At 44.2% G+C, this 7256-nt stretch overlaps 1 long non-coding RNA gene across 1 annotated transcript; it reads right to left on the bottom strand.

The window, feature by feature from the left end:
* Positions 1–1485: 1485 nt before the first annotated feature.
* Positions 1486–4817, bottom strand: LOC137850166 (uncharacterized). The gene is made up of 4 exons (XR_011092318.1): positions 4591–4817; positions 4349–4421; positions 3647–3843; positions 1486–3337 (listed from the first exon to the last, which is right to left on the bottom strand). It is a non-coding gene; the product is annotated as an uncharacterized lncRNA (long non-coding RNA).
* Positions 4818–7256: the final 2439 nt, after the last annotated feature.

Here is a 7256-nt window from a genome sequence, read left to right as displayed (position 1 = left end):
ATGCTTATGAAAGCTGCCAGAATGGATTAAAATCATTCATGAATTTGTAATAAGGGTCTTAGGTTCCACACAGCAACTATTTTGCAGCAGAAAGGATGCATTGCCAAAGGATTCATCCTTGTTAATAGCACACTCTGCAGTTCTGAAACACTGGCCTTTCAGACTTGAGCAAACAACTGAATCTCCTTCTGGCTTTGTTCCACTAATGACCCACCGGAACAGGGCAGAATCCTAAAGTCAGAGAGTAAGTGGGGTCTTCTTAGCAGGACATGCTTCCAGCTGTATTTGATATGGTACTGCATAGATGGAAATAAAAAGGGAAGCTTGCACTTGAGGAACAAAGTGTTCAAAGAAAAATGAGGAGCTACTCAATTACCTTGCAGTAATTTGTAACAAATAGTAAGATTGGTATTGATGGAGTGTGGGTGGAAATGTGTGCATATACGTGTGTGGAAGCACCAGAAGCAGAACATGCAGTAAAAACACAGGTATGCAAATGAAGAGAAGGAACAAACAGACATAAAGCATCAGGCGAGAAAATCAAGTACAGAGACATAAAATACACAGATAAATACAAGCCATATCAAATTTGTGAAGTCAAAAGACCCCAAGCATCATCTTTTGTTAAAAAACAAAAACAAGTCCAAAATCAAGTTTCCAATCAAGAAGAAACTCAGAGGAACAATGAGGACCTAACAGACAGCTTCCTTGTCCTGTGTGTGATCACACATGGGACCCTGGTTAGACCATTTGGACAGATTTATTTTGGTGCTTCTGGGAATGGGGGTTCGAGAATGTAAATAGGCACAGTCAACTGTTTACAGAGACTTTTTTACACAGTGAGCTTTATTACACTTGTTCCCTATGCCCTTTAGTTCTTCAAAATCCTTTGAAACCTAGGGACCCTGGGTGCACACCCCCTGGCAAAGATGTTTACTGCAACGGCTGTTCAGCAGCTCTAAGGTAGGACAAATGTGGCATTGCAAGGATAGGCTTTAGTAACAGAGGGAGTCTAGACAGCTTGATGAACCATAATCCATGTGGATAAAATTTCCTCACATGTGGACACAGCCAGCACAACATCTACGCACCATTTAAATCCTTCTTGAGCCTTCAAAATATGGAAGTAAATGGTTTACAGGCCTTCAGCTGCCCTGGTTCCATACTCTTTACACAGTTCATCCAAAAATAAAATGGCAATAAACGAAGGCCTTACGGTGTATGCTGTCCCCTTGTGTTACTGGCAAGAACTAGGCAGATCACGCAACGTATTTTCTTCAGAAAGATGGAGGAAGTTGGACTGAGTTACCCAAAAGGATTTGAAATGAAAGCTTAGTGTAATACCATAGGATCAGTGTGGTAGCTTGGAAGACTTAGGAGACTGATTATAAAAAGGAACATTTTAGGTTTGGGTTACCATTTCAGATTCATACCAGTTTCCAAGTTCCCCTGAAAAGTTTCTATCTGCTGCATAATTAGGGCACAGGCTGTGCAAGCGTGTATCCTCCGTCCTGGTTATACAAAGCAACATGACAATCTGGGAACATCAGAAGCTGGCAACTGGACCGTCTCTTCCATGCAAAACACAGCATCTTTTGAGCTATATCAGACCAGGTTCTCTGCAGAATAGGATCAAGAGGCCTTGTGGGATTGCCAGCTGGGTGTGCCTCACAGGGAGGACAGAGGAGGACATACATGCCTAAATGAGGGCTTGAGAGGATTTAGGGTGATCAAAGCGTGCTCAGAAAACCCACATGCTGCATTTAATACACCAGAGCACTGCTCTGATATATAAAAGAAATTCCTCATCACGGGCAAAACTGAGCAGCTCCACACAAGGCTGCCCAAGTACTTCTTCATCTGAGGGGATGGATCCAGTAAGTACTTACTGCTTAACCTGCAGCATCAGCCACTTCACAAACTGCAGTCGCAGCTGCTGCTTTCTTAGGAGTGCCAGAGGATGAGCAAGATGTATGTGAGGTGCTTTATTCAATGATTCCTTAAAGTACAGTACTGACACAGCCTTAGAAATCCTCCTTGCTTTCCTTTTCTCTCTCTCCCTCCCTCCCAAGCAAGCACTCTGTGAGGCTGAAAAGCCAGGTTTCCTTGTGCTTTTGAAAACATTCAGTTCTCTGCTGCACCGTGGCACAGTTTGTACCAGTGGAGCAGGAAAGGGCATTAAGAGTTGTGAAAATTTCTTCATAAATCTCTGTGGAGCAGCTCATTTCTTCTTCATTCCTCTGCACACTGCTCCAATATAAACATTGAAACAAGAAAGATAAGAGCATCACACAAGTAAAGAGAATCCTGCTGCTCACTAGCCCAATGCACAAAATGCTGCCAGCTGGCTTGTGCTGCTGCATTCAAATATGTGCTGTGCCTCATGCAAGGCTCAGACTGACAAACGTGGTAAGCAAGGGGAAACCCTGGCTGACTGGCAGCTACCACACGCTCTTACCTGAATGTACAGAAATGAGGTATTTTCAAAAACAGATATTTATTTTCCAAGGGAAATTACACGTGTAAGCCATGATTCTGTAATTCACAGAACTGGGCCAGAAGACCGATATCTCAGCTTCAAACCAGCTGTGAAAAGTCGACTTCGGGGATGAACACCCCTGATGCTCAATTTGTGGCTGTGCCTATCACACGTGGCCTGAGGGAGAGGCATACACAACTGTTAGAAACCAGTCATATTTAACAGGATTTCAGTGACCTGTAACACCTATCCTGAAAAAAACAGGTAGGTAGGGGTTCTAGGTAGGATCTGATGGCTTAGTAGCATCTAGCAATCAGGCCCCTGGTTTGCAATAAATAGTATTTCATCAAGACAGAGAGCTCCACATTGAAAAAAATAAAAAAAAAAAAAAGGAGCATGACAATGAAAACTGTCATTTACGATCTCATGTATACTTACTTTGGCTCCACTGAGATTAAGTGTTCTGCATGAATCAGAGTGGAACATGATACTCTAGCCAATGCTCAGACAGTACATCAGGGAAGAGAATTGCATATAATAATGCAACATCCTGTTTGGAGGCTTAAGAGGCAAAAATCTAGCAGTAATCACTTCCAAGGCTAGTAACTCAGTTCTTATTGCCTTCATAATGACTCCACGGTTATTCAGTCAATGAAAATGGAGTCTGATATTGTGCATCAAGAAGATAAATTAACAATAAAATGAGTCTCACTGATACATCCACTGACTACTTTAGTGAAGACCTGCAAAGATACAGGATGCGCTTCTAAAGTACGCTGCCTCCTCTTTAGGAAGGTGAAGACAGTGGAAGGGTAGGCTGAAGTAAAGTCCTTCTTTACCAAATATTAGGTGGCATTTCTGGAAAAAAAAAAAAAAGAAAAAACACATTAAAACTTAATAAACAAGTAAACAAGTTTTCCATTAGAATTAATAAACAGTGTGTTTTTCAAAAGCCTCCTGGTTTACGCAGCATTTTGTGTAACAAAGAAAACACAATAAAATGTTATTAGGGGCTTTAGTCTTGGCACTAAAACAGTGCATGAAGTGCCAAATGCCAAGATGTCAGCCTCAATAACATTTGTACAAGACCCATATTCCAGACAAAACTACTACATTCTAATTAATAAAAAAAAAAAATCAAAACCCAAGATCTGACATAAACCATACCAGGGAAAGCCAAGCAAATTTAATCTTATTTTGTGTAAGCTTCCTTCCTTCCTCCCTCCCTGCTTCTCTTCCCAGCTCCAGGCAGTTCTCTTCTGTGTCTGTAGTCATGCTGGAAATAATCTACGGAGAAGCTCTTGGCTGGGGACCCCAAATGTCTTATGGTCAATGGATATATCCCCTGAAGACTTGCCTTACATCTGAAATGGAGTACAAAGGATTTTATAACTATAGCAGTTAAAAACAAAACAAACAAAAAAAACCACAACAAACATCCATTAATAAAACAGGAGGTTATCATTCATGGCTTAGAGATCAAAATTCTGAGTTCATTCTTTAAAATCTGTCTTGTTAAAGCTGGCTGTAAGGCAATAAACAAAGGCTAATGAACAGAAGACTCAGTGTCATGTCTAAAATTAGACTGCATGACATTTGCATTGTCATGGGTTTGCGGAATACGCAGAGGCTATTGTATTATTGTTTTAAGCATCATATGCATCTTTATCAATTTGCTAATTACAGCTAGTTTAGTATATTGCTAGTTCAATAGGTAAGTGACAGGATAATTTCTTACAGGAACAAACAATGGAGTAGGTATAAAGAGGGGTAATTAGTACAAACCACAACACTGGGGAAAAAAAATGCAAAGAGAACATCATCTGAAGTTCCCGAAAGAAACAGCACAAACAGAAAGGAGAGCATTACCTCTTCTTGTCACTGCCCTCCTGACAGAGGTACTGGATCCCAAGACTGGCTCACTCAGTTGTTTTCTCCTCACCTGTACAGCCAAAATAAGCCTCGTTGGCAATTCCCTGCTACAACAGAGAGAGGTAGCACAAGCACTTACGGCAGCACAGGAAAAGAGATGGGAGCATGGGGGTGGGAATGGGAGGAGGGGGTGGGGGAAGCTGGGATTTAGACCATCTGAAACTGCCATGGAATCACACCTTAAATTGCTTAAAATAAGCAGGCTCATTTTGAGAGAAATGAGTTGAAGGATGATCACACCAGTGGCAATACCATGCAGGCTTGAGAACATCGCATCCTCCGGCTGAAACAGTGATGAGGAGGCAGAAACTGGCTGAGGAGGACAAACTTCATCTGAGATTGACTGAACTGGATGCCGCTCCCACCATGCTTGATGTATCACTGGTTGGTCACGCATGCACATCACCTGAAACTGCACGTAGCAGAGAGATTCTGACCAGGAGGGGATTTAAGTAAGAGAATCCAGGTTAAAGCCTGTAGAAATCCAGTCACATAATAGATAGGAGGGAGGAATACAGGAGAAAAATGCACTTGTATCATTGGATGAAACCGTAAATGAACGGGAAATCTAACAAAAACTGAAAAAGGCGATACAGGATCCAGAAAGAATCAGAGTTTTTAAGACTTTGCCTTTAAAGCACCAAAATACATGTTTCTTGAACCATCTATGTAGTCCAGCTAAATTTCACTAACAAAGCATTTACAGAATGTGTGCTTTCATCTTTACACAGAAATATTTCACTGAGCTAGGAAGCAACAAATCAAAATACAGGTCTGGAGTGACTACTTCAGAAATTCATTTCTGAGCTCTCATTACGATGATGACCTTAATACACTGGAAGTAGCCAAGATGAACAGAAACACAAGGTGGTTGCTGGCTTAAATAATGATTTTGGTGATCTAGAAACACTTGCAGCGTGTATGTACTCCTAATGGAGGGTTCATGGGATATAGGATGCTCAATTCAAGGACAGACAGCAAAGTACAGGTTAGGAAAGAGACACTTAAGAATGCTTACTGAACAAAAGGGTGCTCGAGACCATGGAATTGCCTCAAAAGGAACAAGCAGAGCTGCAAAATTACTGAGGACAAAATAATACACGGAGCAGAATAATACCACAGCAGCAAAAGAGTAGGTTCTCTGAGCTACCAAATCCGCATGCATCTGTCCTTGCAGCTGATGGAAGGCCAGTTCAAATGAGAACAGGACACTTGCTAAGTCAATGTTAAACAGGATAAGAAGGAGCACCTCCAGTTGCAGTTCCCACTTCTTAAGAGACGTCGCAACTGCCTTGTCCACCCAGTTTGGTTTCATGCATGCCTCCTTCTCCCTGGTATCACTTTTCTCTCACAGCTCTAACTTATACTGTAAAAAGGTAAAGTAATGTATCTGCAGTTTTCCTCAAGTACAATTGATTATAGCATTCCCTGAAATGCCAGAAAACTGGCTTTCCTGACTGCCCACGTTTCTACACAAAAGCACTTCCAGCACTGTTTTCTGCTGCCGCAGCTGTTTTGTAGCCAGAAGAATAGATTTTTTTTTTTTAAGCGTCAATAATAAAAAGTAATAAAAGCACAACACATCCCAAAGCAATTGGAGCGGCTCCTACCAGGAAGGTGCAGAGGGGAGCTCGCTTTTCCCCGTGCTGTCAATCAGCGTGTTATGCCACTAAACAGCCACCTGGCAGAAATAACCTTTCCTGATTATTTCCATCTTTAATGGTGGTGGTGGAGTAGAAGAGGAATGGTGGACTCACAGAATCATCAGGGATGGAAAAACCCTCCAAGACCACCTGGTCCAACCACCCCCCTGCCACCAATGTCACCCACTGAGCCATGTCCCCAAGCACCACATCCAGCCTCTACTTGAACACCCCCAGGGACGGTGACTCCACCACCTCCCTGGGCAACCCGTCCCAGCGCCTGACTGCTCCTTCTGAGGAGAAATGTCTGCTAATTGCCAACCTAAACCTAGAAGGTTCTTTTTTTTGAGGCGTTCCAACTTTGGCTTAAAGAGATGCTGCTCTGCATTTCTTTCAGATTGTGTTTACACCAGGGAATTTTAGCCAACCTGCATCAGAACTGACAATAAACAAATAAATAAATAAATAAATAAATCCCTACAAATAATTAAAAAAAAAATGCAGGTCTGGCTGTTTTGGCACATGATTCGTAAAAATTACCCACTGCCAAACTTCCCACCCCAATAAATAGATAAATAAATAAATAGACTGCAACTAATCCGGGATATCTAATTAGCCAATTTAATCAAGGTCACTTTGGGGGGGGAAAAAAAGCGTTATTAAGGAAAAAAAAACAATACGGGGCGGGTAACGGTCGCGGTGCCGCCGCGTAACGGTCGCCCTGCCGCGCGCCCCGCCCCGCCCCGCTCCGCCCCGCGCGCCTCAGCTCCCCCCTCCCACGCGGGGCACGCACGTGCTAGGAGAAACACGGCACTGCGCATGCGCGCTCCATCCGTCTCCCCCTCCCCTCCCCGTGGGCCGGGGCGGAGCCCCATGTCTCCGGGCGGCCGACTGCCCGCTGTCACTGCCCCGGCGCCGCGCCTCGCCGCCCCATTGGCTGCTGGCGAGCCGCTATCCGCACCGCGCCCTCTGATTGGCTGCTGCCGCGCCGGCCGCTGCCCTATCCTAAAGCGGGCCGCACGGATCGCGGATCCTTAGCCCCGCCCCCTCACGCCTCCTCCTCTAGCCCCGCCCTCCCCCCTCTGATTGGCCGCGACGAACCGCTCCGATTGGATAGCGGCGGGCTCCCCTTTACCCCCCCTCCACCCTCAGCGCGCATGCGCCGAGCAGGTAAAGTTTCCCTCTGGCCTCCCCCCGCCCCC

This window comes from Anas acuta, chromosome 1 (genome assembly GCF_963932015.1).
Source record: "Anas acuta chromosome 1, bAnaAcu1.1, whole genome shotgun sequence".
Taxonomy (NCBI): domain Eukaryota; kingdom Metazoa; phylum Chordata; class Aves; order Anseriformes; family Anatidae; genus Anas; species Anas acuta.
The sequence above is the reverse complement of the archived record's forward strand: the minus strand, read 5'-3'. Positions and strand labels throughout refer to the sequence as shown.